A 15,391-nucleotide genomic window follows, 5' to 3' on the forward strand; every position below is an offset into this window, starting at 1 on the left:
TGAATGACATGTATGCTTGGCGAGAATGGAACGCAGACTGGTCACCAACTAAGCAAATAACGGAGGGAAATTAAAGATAACTGAGGGCTAACAATATTGGAATACGAATATTAGAAACAGTATGTATAGAGAAATAAGAGCCTGTAACAAATTGATTTGAACAAGAACACTAGAGGGTTGATAAATACCAAAGGGGGGAGAAGATGTAATTGACAGGCTGCAAACTGAAACAATAGAAAATGTCTTCCGCCAACATACTGTAATATTCCTTTTTAAACATGCAGGAAAGGACACATGAGATTAACTCCAACTACTCCAAACCGTCCTGAGGAAGGTGTGCCATTATCGGAAGGCAGAGACACCGAAACGCGTCGACGCTTTTTCATGTTCTAGAATTCAAGCCCAGAAAAATCTCTGACTTTAGGCCAAAGAGTGGAGGAGAGATGTGATAAAATATACAACAAGGGCTCTTGAATCGTAGAAATCAGCAATAATAGTATATGTGCTTTGGTGTTGGGGTGGAATCCTAAGTCTATATGTTATATGTTTGATTTGAAATTTTAAATGATATAGGGTATATTGCATCAGTGCTTTGTTGAGATAAACATAAGCCCACATTCTGTCAATATTGAATGGTTTTATTGTTCTCTTATTTTACTGTTTCTACAATGAGTTTCTCAATTGATTATGTAATGAATTGTGTTTTATAATAAATGTAAATTTATTTTTATAAATAAGTCTGTAAACGTTGTTTTTTAGTTTCTGACCAGTGAATATGAATGAGGAGGAGAATGTCCAGAGTGAGTGATCGAATTCTCTATTCCAGGGATTCTCTTTGACTTTCAGTCTCTCGTACCCTGTTCCCTGGAACTTGTGGGGTCGTCTCTCTCTTTTTTAAGTCTATTTGGTTTACTTGTCAGACCCTAGTCTAGTGCACTGAGTGTGCCCAGGGTGTGTAAGTCAAATGCTGCGGGTGGGCCTGCAGCACTGGTTGTGCCACCCACAGAAGCAGCCTTGTAAAATATGTCTAAGGTCTGCCATTGCAGAGCCTGCGTGCAGTTTGGTACTGTCATGCTGACTGGGCAAGTGCACCCACTTGCCAGTCTCTAAACCTTCCCTTTTCTTCATATCTGTCACCCCTATGGTAGGCTCAAGGGCAGGGTGCATTGTAAGTATAAGGTAGGACAAGCCCTGATATGTGTGGCATGTCCTAATAGTGAATTACAGTCATTTTCGTTTTTCACTATTGCAAGGCTACCTGTTCCTGTTCCCCGTAGGCCAGAATGGGCTGTTAGAATTATTACATTTTATAATCCTAACTGTCTCAGAGAACAAGGTAGAAATTCGAGTTTAGTATGCCTGAACTCGGAATAATAAAATACATCTTTTAGTGAAGTTGGTTTTAATATTCTGTGTTTGCAAATAAAACTTTTAGAAAGTAGGTATTTGCTTTTCTAACCATCCGAACCTGCCTCTGCTAGGTTGTGTAATCCTATGTCTGGTTTTGTAAGTGACAGGGCTGGGGAATTCCAGGAGACAGGCTGAGTCACCCGGTGGTGAATGGACAGATCTGCATCTAGATGGGAGGGAGGAGTTGCACCTGAACCTTGAATAGGGCTGTGCCTGCCTCTCACAATGCTGGCTCCACCCCCTGGAGAGCGGCTGATGTCTCTGCCCTGAACACTGAAAGAAGAGAAGGAGTCCTGTAAACAAACTGCCCAAGGACTGTACTTGCCTTCCACAATTCTGGCTCCACCTCCTGTGGGGCATCTGATGTGCATGCCCTGCACTGTGAAAGGAAAGGAGAAGTCTGGTAAACAGAGTGCTTCAGAACTGGTTTGGACTGGGCAAAGGCCCCTCTCCCCTCAGAGAACAAAGGATTTTGGAGTATAAATATTGGGACCCTGATCCCATGAAATTACATCACTTTGGACTACAAGAAGAAACCTTTACTGAGGAGAGGAACCTGAAGAAACTGAGGAGAGACTATTCCCAAGCTTAAGTGCTGCTTGGGGGATTGGCCTGCAGTGGTTGCCTTACTGCCAAAGGAAGGAGAAAGGAACTTTGTGTACTTTGCTTTCAACTTGTGAAGGATCTCCAAGGGCATGGAAAAGAGCTTGCCTCCTGTTGAAGTCTCAGGGACAACAGACTTCACCACCTAGCTCCCCAGAGTTTTTTTGGAAGTGCCTGCTGCTGTTTTGGGCCTTCTGAGGAACTGTGAGTCACAAGGAGCTGGAAGCGTGACTGAACGAGAAGAAGCGTGTCGCCGTCGCGGTGCCTGCCGTCGCAACTCCGAAGGACGGTGTCGCTGCTGTAACTGTCGTACTGAACCTCATCGGAGAGAAGCGTGCCGCAACGAAGAGGAAGCGTGCCGCCGTCACTGCTGCTGCCGTCGCAATTCCGAAGGAGGGTGTCCCCACTGTATTTGTCGCACTGCAACACATCAGGAGAAGAATCTCGCAACAAGATCGGAGAGTGTCGCCGTCGTTGTGCCTGCCGTCGCAACTCCGAAAGAGGGTGTCGCCGCTGGAACTGTCTCATTGCACCGCATCGGCCAAGAGCACCTCACATCCCCGAGAAGCACGCCGCCATTGGAGCTGCTGCCGTCGCATTTTGGATGTCGCAGCTGTAGTTGTCGCATCGAGTGGAAGCTTCACGCATCGTGGGAGAAGAGCGTCACCGCTGGAGCTGTTGCCGTCTCATCGTAAGGGTGTCACCGCTGTAGTCCATGCATCGAACCGAGAACTTCTTGCATCCCCAAGAAGCGTGTCGCATCTGGAAGATCTTCACGTCTTTATTTCTTTGTATTTGAACTTTGCCGCATTTCCCATCGCTGTGACATTGCTTGTCATGGAAACACAATGCAACTTAAGGTACATTGACGCAGAGTGTCGCATCTAAGAACTGAACTGAACTAAACTTAAATCTACCATCATAAAGTAATCATAGTGTGTATTTTTGTCGTTTATGGTCTTGTGGTAACTCTATATAAAGTCTAGTTATTTTTTATATAATACCTGTGTGGTGTCCATTTGAAGTGTTGTCACAGGGTTACTGTAGGTGGTCACAACTGCTTAACTTACAACGCCTCTGAAGTAAAGCCCTTCTGCTCGTGCCAAGCTTCCAAGGGTGTGAGCAGGGGTTATTTTGGGAGTGTAATCCCCTTATCCTGACTAGAGGAGAGGGTCTCTATTTCTCACAAGTACCTACCTGTGCCAACTAGAGACCCCCAAATCTAACATTGGTAGTCAGCGGTCAGGATTCTGGATTTGCATTTGTGACTCATGTACAGTGGCTGGTGAACACTACTTAGTGAGTGCAGACCATAAAAATACCACATACTTTTTGGTAGATTCTTTTTTGCATTTTTTTTCTATTTTTGAAAGATGCCTGATTCAGTCATAGTAGAGAGAGAAGAATCCGTAGCCTCTATTGATTGCGAATGGGAAGAAGAGAAGCTAGAAAGCTACAAAGTAAAGCACCTGTAGTATTATTGCAAGAAACTCAAGATTTCCACTGTTGGGTGCACCAAGAAAGAAGAATTCTTCAAGGCGCTGAGAGCCTGGGTAGAAGCATGGAAAAACCCTGAAATTGAGGAGGGGGATGACCTGGCAATTGTGCAACATGAAGAGCCATTGGGCTTAGGAGGAAGGAGAGTACCTTCCCCTGCAGGTAGCAATGCTTCTAACAAGAGTCTGTCTCTAGAGGAGTTGGAGGACAGAGAGAGATCAAGAAGGCATGAAAATGAGATGACCAAGTTCAAGGTGAATAGGCAACTGGAATTAGAAAATAGAAGATTAGATCTTGAGGAAAAGAAAATGCAGTTTGAGCATGAAAAAGTTTTGAGGGAGTTGGAGTTTAAAACCAAAAGTTTAGAAGTTACTGTCTCTGGTGGCAGCATACCGTCAGTACATACTGAAAGTAGAGTGTATATTCCCAAGGATGTGGTGAAGGAGTTTTATAAAAATGATTATATTGGTCAGTGATTCAGAGCATATGAGGTATCCAAGTCTTCCCACTGGGTCCCTGAGAGAGATTGGGGAGAGGGATTGTGGGGATGTTTGTGAGAAGTTAGCCTGGCATATGATGTCCACTAGTTCTAGTGGGGACCTTGCACCAGTCTAATCGACCTTAATTGATGGTGGTTGTAAAGTCAACCTTATAGAAAGCTATCCTAGTGGTAGCATGAACCAGCAGTATTTAGGCTTAGACTTCAGTAGGCGAGTTAAGCAAGTTGTTTCACCATATATAATCCCTTGAATATCAAATGAAAGGACACCATACAAGGTATACATCAAATATATATGTATTTAATCTAAACACAACCCCTCTGCACTCTTTATGAGGTCAGAGGTAAAAATACAATACAAGTCACACAGTTAATATACGATAAGTTGCACAGAATACGTTATGCCCTAGGGGCCCCACAAACCATATACTAAGAAAGTGGTATAAGTACCACATGAGAGTTAGAAAGCAGGCCTGGGGCCTGTGGAATCGCTGGGGCTACACTAGTCAACCAAAGGTTAAGAAGTAGGAAGCCCACAGGAGACGAGTGCAGTGTCTAAACACAGCTGCGGGTTACCATTGACTTTCTATGGGAAACGAAGAAGTTACTAATATACAATTTAAGGACACTACCGGAAGGACTAGGATGAAACCTTTTTAAACTAGAACACTTCGAGAGTCAGGACCCACGAGAGCACCGGAGTACTTGTGTTACCTCACCCAGGGGAGCCGGGTGCATAGGTGTCTTTTCGTGTCGGGTTTCATCGTCGTTTTCTATGGAGAGCTGCAAAGAAGTGCTGCAGGCGACCAGAGGAAAAGTGTTCGGGTGGATCAGAGATGTGAAGAACCTGAAAGCAGAGGAGACAGAGTCTGAGTCACTAGCCAGTGACCAGGAAGGTACCAGGAAGGAACCAGGCGATGTCGGGTGCTTGCAGGAGAAGAAGGTGAGTTTATCTCTTCAGCCATGAGGTCCAGGAGGCATCGACGATGACCAGGCAATGGATTCAAGCTGTCCCACAATGGATCTAGATGACTGCAGTGTCAGAATCCGGATTAGACCCAACATGCCTTGGCAACCGCAACCCACGCAGGATGACATGATTGGCTCTGTAGCAGACCAGCAAGGTCTGTGGTGCTTTTCCTTTTCAGGGACACTGAAGCAAGCCTGGAGTAACCTGGAAAGCAAGGTAAATTTAAAGGAAGGTCTTCAGGGGGCTCACAAGCCAATGGGCGAGGAACTGGGAAGACATGTCAAGCTCAAATTCAAAGGCGGGGCCCACGGGACACTCACAGAGTGTGGGGGCCTGGGCATCAGTGCAAATAGTGCTCGGGGCTGGGGCTTCTTGTACCCCAATGCACAACTTACTGAGGCCTCAGGAAAGGAGTGCAGGTAGCAAAATGTAGGATGTCCAAGATGTCCGGTCCCACGTCTCTCGTGTCTGCCATTTGTCTCAGCTTTGCTGTGGTTGTGGGTCAGGGTCAGAGAAATCTGGAAGTCCAAATCTTGAGTCGCAGAGTCTTTGGGTTCCGATGGGAGCCTTGAAAATGCAGACCGGCAAAGTTGCTGTTGGTGCCTGTTTGCACAGGGTGGTCACTCTTTGACCACAAAGGAGATAGCTTCTGTCTTCCAGTCGAAATGGAATGTCGAAGGTCCAGATATGTGTTTCAAAGATTCATCCAGGGTAATCTAAACTCCTAGGGACACAGTTCCTATACCTATACTAAGGATGGGGGCTGGACCACCTGGCTAGGTCCCTCCATTGGGTTGACCTGAGAAAGGGGTGGTTACACCCCTTTCCCTTTGTCCAGTTTTGCGCCAGAGCTGGGTCTGTGTGCCCCAGCAACCGGTCTGAACTGGGCTATGCATGGAGCACCTTGTGTGCCCCAGGCAGTGCCTAGAAGCATTCACTGAATGCAGACCTCCCTGCCCCAATGCACAAACCCCCTGTCTTGGGGGGTGACAGCACCTCCTTGGACAGGAAACCTATTGTCCAGGCCTCCCCTGCTGGAGTCTCGTCCAGCAACAGGAGGTCAGACTTGTGTCTGTGGCACCAGCATCCATTTTGTGATGCTGAGGCTCTGTTTAACTTTAACTGGGTAAACCGGTAACTACATGACTTCTCCCTCTAGAAGGGTGGAATGCTACCCCTGTCACCAGGACTTGCGGGGGCAGTAGTATTCCAAATTGTTTGACACCTTACACAACATGTTTTGATAAAGCCAAACCAAAGTTAGCATTAACCGCGAGGATTATAATGCACTTAAGAGTATATGGTATGGCTATATCATAGAACAGCTATAAGGAGATGGTTCTGAAACCTGCAGAGTGGCTCAGCTCATGCTAGGGCACCCTCTCACATAAAGCCAAGCACTCTGCCTCCAGGATTGTCGAGGCCTTCCATAGGAGTGGCTTATAGGTGTATACTCGTCTATTTGTAAATGTAGATATAGGTATACTATATCTAAGTAAAAGGTGATTACACCACCTTACCCAGGCTATGTGAACAGACCTGTGGTGTCAATTTGGCAGGCAAACCAGGGGTGGCACAATACATGCTGCAACCCCCGGTAGGCCTAGGGTGCACCTATGCCCTGGGTACCTATGGTGCACTATACAGGGGCTAACAAGTGTGACCCAGTAACCAATCTGATATGTACCTAAAGTACATGGTATCAATTTAGAGAGAGAACCGCTGGGCTGTGGGTCTGATTAGCAGGCCCACAGCCACATTAAAGTCGAAAAACCAGAGAATCACAGCAAAAAGTGGGGATGACCATTGGAAGCAGACCCTATATGTTATCCCATCAATTTACAAACTATTGATGGGAAAGGAGGCCGTGGGCGTACTGCTGAGAAAAACTGGCCACAGATTTTTTTGGAAACCCGATATAAGGCTCCTTTAAGCGCCTGGGATCTGTGGAACAAACTGCAGAAATGGCTACATGTTCCCAGAATTAACATGCACACGCCGTTATGGAAATCAGGTCACTTTCCAAATTTAAGTATGGACGGTGCATGGAAATTCTGGGAACAGCAGGGTATCCAGACGGTGGGTGACGTAATGCAGAATGGTAGCATCATGAGCTTCGCCGCCATACAGCAGAAGTATGGTCTATCTAGCGGCCAAAGCTTTAAGTATCTCCAGGTTTCGCAAACGCTTAAAGCTGCTAGTTCTGATGCAGCCATCGACGCCCATTGCCCTACAATGGAATATCTAGTAAAAGGTGGGAATAGGATCCGGGTTATATATCAGGATCTAATTGAAAGGGTGTCTGACGACCTCGAGAAGCATGAGGCCGCCTGGACAGTTAAATTACAAGACTCGGATGCGGATCTAGATAAAGCTCTATTTCTGGATAAACAGTTACTTCGGTCCTCAAATCTGAAGGTGCAGCATTTCAAAACACTCTTCAATCTGTACTATACACCATCTAAGCTACATGATTGGGGTATGAGGACAGATAGTAACTGCCCCAGGTGTCAGAATGGGCAGGGGGATCTCTTGCACGTGTTCTTTTACTGTGAGAAGCTTAGCATAATCAAAACCGAGATTGAGAAATTCCTGGAGGGGCTGCTAGGCTCCAAGATCAGTCTATCCCCGACAGTGATGATTTTTGGCAGCGATAGTAAGCTCGGCCTTAATAAAAGTGAAAAAGAGGCATTAGTCTTTCTAGCTGTCGCTGTACTGCGTATCCTGCTGTCGACGGCTTGGAAAGACTCAAATGCCCCAACCTTTCAAATGTGGCTGACTAGGCTTCTTGGAATCCATAATATTGAATCCACACTCTATTTGCACAAGGGTAGGAAATTGTGTGATTTTGGTTGTAAAATTTGGGCTCCCCTGAAAGCCTGGAGGGAGGGTCAGCTATAATTAATCAGGTTTGGGTTTGTGGGGACTCGAAGTTTATGTTTGTAAAATTCCCCTGGATATATTTTATGGATCCTCCATAAATACTTGAAAAGCTCCCCCCCTTCCTAGTCAGTTATCTTTATACATATTTATATGGCTATTTGTATGCTTATTTATATATGTCTTTTTATGGATTGTCCGAGGTGTTTTTTATGAACTGTTTTGTAATGTGACGTAATTTTCTAACATTTTGAAAATTTGCTGTATTATTCATTTGATTCCTCTGTACATTGTTTCTCTCTTTTGTACCATATGAATTCTCAATAAAAATAAAAAAAAGGAAGCAGACCCTACTCTCCTACAAAGGTTCCTTAGTGAGGGGTGGGATACATTGTTAGACTTGCCTTCTGAAGTCCACAATTCATTCAGCCACATGAAAGATGCATTGATGTCTAGATATGGTTTGACACCTGAGCTCTATAGGCAGATGTTCAGGAAATGCAAAAAGTTTGAAAACAGTACGTAGGTTGAATATGTCACTTTCTTTTGCAGAGCATTGGATGGTTGGGTTAAGGGCAGCAAGGTGAATGATTTTTAAGGTCTCTTTGATTTGATTGCATGGGAGCGCTTGTCTGATAATTGTTTTCCAGAGCTGCACCAGCATCTGATAGACAGCAAGCTGACTAACCCTAGGAAGCTTACTGTGAGGAGGCAGACCGCTGGGTGAGCACCCGGGTCTACACGGATCATGTGGGAGACTCAGACAAAGGTGGGCAGGGTCCCCAGCAGAAGAGTGGGGGGCAAGGTTAAACAGAAGGAGTTCCCCAAAGGGTCCTAAAATAGACCGCAAGGGAACCCGTGAAAAGTTCCCAGCCTCCTCCTGAGAGAAAGCAAGGGACCCGATAGGTAGTCCTGTTCCCCAGGGGCTCCTGAAGTGTTACAAGTGTGGCGACCTGGGTCATAAGGCGAATGATACCAGGTGCCGCCTGTTTGGTAAACCAGCCCCCACTGGTGCACCGCTCTGGCAGATGGCTAGTGAAGCCTTGTGGGAGGAGATTGATGTCCAAGGTGGGTGGGGTCCCGCACCGATGACCTTAGTCTCTATAGGAGACTGTGTGATGGTCTCAGAAGCTCAGCTACCCAGTAACACTAAGAAATATGGGCAGCGAGTGACCGTCAATGGCCAAAAGGTGGAGGCTCTTAGAGATACATGAGCCAGTGTGACAGCTGTCAAGTGTCATCTGGTGTCTCAAGAGCAGATTGTCCCTCATGGATTTTGCCAAGTTGTTAACACCAACAACACAGAGAGTCATTGTCCAATGGCTCAGGTTCCCTTTGAGAGGGGGTGGGGTCTCTGGTACTCTTCAGGTAGCTGTGAGTCCCTCCATACCTGTTGACTGTTTGTTGGGAAATGATTTGGAGAGCTCCCCTTGGGAAAAGGTGGAGAAGACAATTCACTTGAACATGGTTGGACTGCCTGACTGGGCATGCGTGACCACCCGGTCAATAGCAGCCAGTAGGGGTTCTCAAGAGGACCTGGAGCCTGAGAGGGAGGCCCAGGAACCTGCCGAAGAGAGAAGTGGTGAGGGGTGCGTGAAACCGACCCCTGAAGTTCCCACGGCCCAGGAGGAAGTAGACCCTGAGGGGGATGCCCTGGAATCTACCGGGGAGCAAGTAGCTGAACTGGGGGACCTGCCTGAGCTGACCCATTGGCAGAAAGAAGGAGGCCCCTCCAGGGAGGAATTTTGCAAGGAACAGAGAGAGTGCCCTTCTCTTGTGGGCTTGCGGCAACAGGCTGAAAGCCAGGCAGCAGGTGATCAGTTAGGGTCAAACTTGATTTACTGGGAGAATGGTCTCCTGTATAGTGAGCCTACGGTTGCTGAACCTGGGTCAGCCCGTGTGCTGGTGGTACCCCAGAAGTTCAGAGCCTTCCTACTGGGGCTGGCTCATGATGTGCCATTAGCAGGACATTTGGGGCAGGACAAGACCTTTGAGAGGCTTGCCACCCACTTTCATTTGCCCCAAATGTGCAAGAGTTCTGATACTCATTGCAGGACTTGTCAGACTTGCCAGGCAAGTGGAAAGAGTGGGAGGAAGCACAAGGCTCCTCTCTATTCATTCCCTGTGGTCAGTACCACCTTTGAACGGGTGGGGATTGACATTGTGGGGCCACTGGACCCCAAGACAGACATGGGCAACATGTTTATCCTGGTCTTGGTGGACTATGCCACCCGGTACCCGAAAGCCATACCTCTTAGGACAGTGACGGCCCCCGTGATGGGATGAGCACTGATGGTAATTTTCTCCCGAGTGGGATTCCCTCGCGAGGTAGTGTTTGACCGGGGTACCAACTTCATCTCCAAGTATATTGAGTCCCTGTGGCAGGAGTGCGGTATAACTTACAAGTTCACCACTCCTTACCACCCCCAAGGAAATGGGCTGGTTGAAAGGTTCAACCGGACCCCGAAGGGCATGATAATGGGTCTTGGTAGCCAATGAGGCGTAAGTAGGACGTCCGCTTACCGTGCCTACTGTTTGCATACCGTGAGGTGCCACAGAAATCTCTAGGGTTCAGTCCCTTTGAGCTTCTCTATAAACACCTAGTCAGAGGACCTCTGAGTTTGGTTAAAGAAGGCTGGGAGCAATCTCCCAGGAAACCTCCCCAGGATGTATATAACTACATGCTGCCCTTCAGAAACCAAAATAGGCATTTCAGGCAACTCGCTGAGGTGAATCTGGAAGCCAGCCAGGTGAAGATGAAGAGCTGGTATGACCAGAATGCTACTCTGGTAGAGCTTCAACCTGGCCAGAATGTGTGGGTCATGGCCCCAGTGGAGCCCCCTGCGCTCCAGGATAAGTGGACCGGACCATTTGAGGTTGTGGAGCGCAAGAGTTCAGTTACCTACTTGGACTTGGGGTCTCCTAGGAACCCCTTGATGGTCATACATGTCAACTGCCTTAAGCCCCACTTAGAGAGGTCTGAAGTGGGCATGCTCTTGGCAACAGATGCTGGGATGGAGGAGGAGACTGAGCCTCTTCCTGACATGTCAGCCTCAGAGCAAGATGGGTCAGTGGATGATGTTAACCTCTCTTCCACCCATGAGCAACAGAATGACTCCAGCCAGTTGCTGGGACAGTTTTCTAATCTGTTCTCCCTGGTTCCTGGTGTCACAGATTGGTGTGTCCATGATGTGGACACAGGAGACAGCTTACCTGTGAAGTACAAGTCTTACAGGGTAACTGACAGGGTGAGGGCTTGCATCAAAGAGGAGGGCTCAAAGATGCTTGCACTTGGGGTGATTGAGTCCTCTAGCAGTCCTTGGGCCAGCCCAGTGGTCTTGGTCCCGAAGGCTGCAGTGCCGGGTGCCACACCCGAACTCCGGTTCTGTGTGGACTACAGAGGGCTTAATTCAGTCACGTTTGACTTAACGTCTGGGTACTGGCAGATTGCCTTAACTGATGGGGCTAAGGAGAGGTCAGCATTCTCCACACCAGATGGGCATTTACAACTCCATGTTATGCCCTTTGGGATGAAGAATGCCTCTGCCACCTTTCAGAGGTTGGTCAACCAAGTGTTGGTTGGACTGGATGAGTTCAGTGCCGCCTACCTGGATGACACCACAGTGTTCAGTGCCAGTTGGGAGGAACATCTGCGCCACCTCTGGGAAGCATTGATGGTGCTGGGGAAAGCAGGCCTTACGATCAAGGCGAGTAAGTGCCAGATCGGTCAGGGTTCCGTGGTGTACTTGGGACACCAAGTTGGGAGCGGCCAGATAGCGCCCCTACAACCCAACATTGAAACCATCCTGGCTTGGGAACCATCCAAAACCCAGACAGAGATGAGAGCCTTCTTAGGTCTCATAGGGTATTACAGGAGGTTTGTCAAGGGCTATGCTAACATTGTTGCACCCTTGACAGAGCTGATTACCAGGAGGCAGCTCAAGAAGGTGATCTGGACTGACACCTGTCAGAAAGCTTTTGAGTCCCTGAAAGCTGTCATGTGCACGGCACCCGTGCTTCTGGCACCCAACTTCTCAAGAGAGTTTATCGTCCAAACAGACGCTTCACAGCTTGGTGTGGGGGCTGTTCTGTCAAAATGAATGAGGAGGGCCTAGCTCAACCCGTAGCCTTCATCAGTAGGAGGTTACTTTCACAGGAACAGATGTGGAGTGCTATTGAGCATGAGGCATTTGCTGTGGTCTGGGCACAGAAGAAGCTGAGACCATACCTGTTTGGGACTCACTTCCGGGTTCAGACAGACCACAGGCCCCTCAGATGGTTGATGCAGATGAGGGGTGAGAATCCAAAGCTATTGAGGTGGTCTATTTACCTACAGTGTATGGACTTTACAGTGGAACACCGCCCTGGTACAGAACACACCAATGCTGATGGCCTGTCCAGATTTTTCTGCCTTAGTGAAGAAAACTCTGAGAGTTAGGGTAGTTCTTCCCACTTTTCAGCTGGAGGGGACACATGTTAGACCTGGCATCATTGATGTGGTTCTCCCTTCTAATTGTGTTGTTGCCTCATGTATTTTTGCTGGTGTTAGATGGTTTGGCACTGTGACGCTGCTATTCAGTGCCACAATGCAAGTGCTCCCTATTGTAAATTGATGTACTAATCAGTGGTTCCATGTTTGGCTATTTGGTTTACTTGTCAGACCCTAGTCTAGTGCACTGAGTGTGCCCAGGGCGTGTAAATCCAAATGCTGCTGGTGGGCCTGCAGCACTGGTTGTGCCACCCACAGAAGCGGACTTGTAAAATGTGTCTAAGGTCTGCCATTACAGAGCCTGCGTGCAGTCTGGTACTGTCATGCTGACTGGGCAAATGCACCCACTTGCCAGTCCCTACTAAACCTTCCCTTTTCTTCATATCAGTCACCCCTATGGTAGGCCCAAGGGCAGGGTGCATTGTAAGTATAAGGTAGGACAAGCCCTGATGTGTGTGGCATGTCCTAATAGTGAATTACAGCCATTTTCGTTTTTCACTATTGCAAGGCTAACTGTTCTCCATAGGCCAGAATGGGCTGTTAGAATTATTACATTTTATAATCCTAACTGTCTCAGAGAACATGGTAGAAATTTGAGTTTAGTATGCCTGAACTCAGAATAATAAAATACATGTTTTAGCGAAGTTGGTTTTAATATTCTGTGTTTGAAAATACCACTTTTAGAAAGTAGGTATTTGCTTGTCTAACCATTCAAACCTGCCTCTGCTCGGTTGTGTATTCCTATGTCTGGTTTTGTGAGTGAAAGTGCTGGGGAATTCCAGGAGACAGGCTGAGTCACCCGGTGGTGAATAGAGAGATCTGCATCTAGATGGGAGGGAGGAGTTGCACCTGAACCTTGAATAGGGCTGTGCCTGCCTCTCACAATGTTGGCTCCACCCCCTGGGGAGCGGCTGATGTCTCTGCCCTGCACACTGAAAGAAGAGGAGTCCTGTAAACAAACTGCTCCAGGACTGTACTTGCCTTCCACAATGCTGGCTCCACCTCCTGAGGGGCGTCTGCACTGTGAAAGGAAAGGAGAAGTCTGGTAAACAGAGTGCTTCAGAACTGGTTTGGACTGGGCAAAGGCCCCTCTTTCCTGAGAGAACAAAGGATTTTGGGGTATAAATATTGGGACCCTGATCCCATGAAATTAAATCACTTTTGACTACAAAAAGAAACCTTTACTGAGGAGAAGAACCTGAAGAAACTGAGGAGAGACTATTCCCAATCTTAAGTGCTGCTTGGGGGATTGGCCTGCGGTGGTTGCCTTACTGCCAAAGGAAGGAGAAAGGAACTTTGTGTACTTTGCTTTCAACTTGTGAAGGATCTCCAAGGACTTGGAAAGGAGCTTGCCTCTTGCTGAAGTCTCAGGGACAACAGGCTTCACCCCCAGCTCCCCAGAGTTCTTTTGGAAGTGCCTGCTGCTGTTTTGGGCCTTCTGAGGAACTGTGTGTCACAAGGAGCTGGAAGCACGACTCAACGAGAAGAAGCTTATCACCGTCACTGTGGCTGCCATCACAACTCCTCAGGAGGGTGTCGCCGCTGGAACTGTCGCACTGCACTGCATCGGAGAGAAGCGTGCCGCAACGAAGAGGAAGCGTGTCGCTGATGCTGCCGTCGCAACTCGGAAGGAGAGTGTCGCCGCTGTACTTGTCGCTAAGCATGGGCTGAAAATTCGTTCCGCTCGCGGAATTCTCGTAAAATCGCGGTAAAATCCGCGAATCAGCGGGGACGAATATTCAGCCAAGCACTTACAGGGTTACAGCAGCAGGTGAAAAAGTTTAAGCAAATTTTTTGTAACCTTTTACAAAAGGGTTACAAAGAAATTAACTTCAACTTGGGCACCTGCTGCTGTAAGCCTGTAAATGCTTCCTGGCGCCTCGTTGCCTACTTGCAACTATTCTCTGACCCTGCTCTGACCCTTGAAGCAGGGTCAGAGAATAGTTACAAGTAGGCAATGAGGCGCCTGTCACGAAAATTAAACCTCAACAGGAAGCACTGACAGATATAAAAACAAGCATTTGCAATGCAATAGGTCTCGCATTAGGAAAGTTTGAGCTATTGGTCTTGTAAATGACAATTATTTTTATTTATGTGTTGGTTTTGAAAATAGCTAAATTAATAGCTTTGTCATTTACAATGCCAATAGTTATAACTTTCGCAAATGTGACATCTATAGCATTTGTAATACGTGACTTAGCTGTATTGATATTACAAATTACATGGCTTTTAATTTTTTTAAATAATACTTAACACTTTGGCTGCTAGAGGTTTTCCCCTCCTGTGCTGCAAAGTGGGATATATCATTGTTCATGACGAGCTCAGCTCGTCATAAGCACAGCTCCACTGTGCCTCATGATGAGCTGAGCTCGTCATGAGCAGGGAAGTTGTTAAATAAACGTGATTTTAATTTATAATGGCAATAGCTTAAACTTTTGTAAATAACTTTTGTGAAGATTATGTTCAGTGTATTTTATTGTGACGAAAATCCAAGAACAGAAGTGAAATAATAACATCTTTTTGTGACATTTGTAATAAAGTTTGAAACATTGAGAGAACATATTTGAACCAGTTGTTGTTGAATGGTTGTGCAGATTGATGCTGGGGTGGCGCTGAGTGGTGCTGTGGTGGTGCTGAATGGTGCTGTGGTGATGCTGAGTGGTGCTGTGGTGGTGCTGAGTGATACTGGGATGGTGTTGAGTGATGCTGGGGTAGTGCTGGGTGGTGCTGTGGTGGTGCTGAGTGATGCTGTGGTGGTGCTGAGTGATGCTGTGGTGGTGCTGAGTGGTGCTGTGGTGGTGCTGAGTGATGCTGTGGTGGTGCTGAGCGATGCTGTAGTGGCGCTGAGTGGTGCTGTGGTGGTTCTGATTGGTGCTGTGGTGGTGTTGAGTGATGCTGTGGTGGTGCTGAGTGATGCTGTGGTGGTGCTGAGTGGTGCTGTGGTGGTGCTGAGTGATGCTGTAGTGGCACTGAGTGGGGCTGTGGTGGTGCTGATTGGTGCTGTGGTGGTGCTGAGTGATGCTGTGGTAGTGCTGAGTGGTGC

The 15,391-nt window shown here is 47.4% G+C and overlaps 1 protein-coding gene across 1 annotated transcript in view; it reads left to right on the forward strand.

Annotated features, from left to right (window-relative positions):
* The window catches only part of CDH19 (cadherin 19), a 1,234,526-nt gene that overhangs the window by 462,988 nt on the left and 756,147 nt on the right, over nucleotides 1-15,391 (forward strand). The gene's annotated exons all lie outside the window — the stretch shown is intronic.

Source organism: Lissotriton vulgaris, chromosome 4_1 (genome assembly GCF_964263255.1).
Source record: "Lissotriton vulgaris chromosome 4_1, aLisVul1.2, whole genome shotgun sequence".
Classification (NCBI taxonomy): domain Eukaryota; kingdom Metazoa; phylum Chordata; class Amphibia; order Caudata; family Salamandridae; genus Lissotriton; species Lissotriton vulgaris.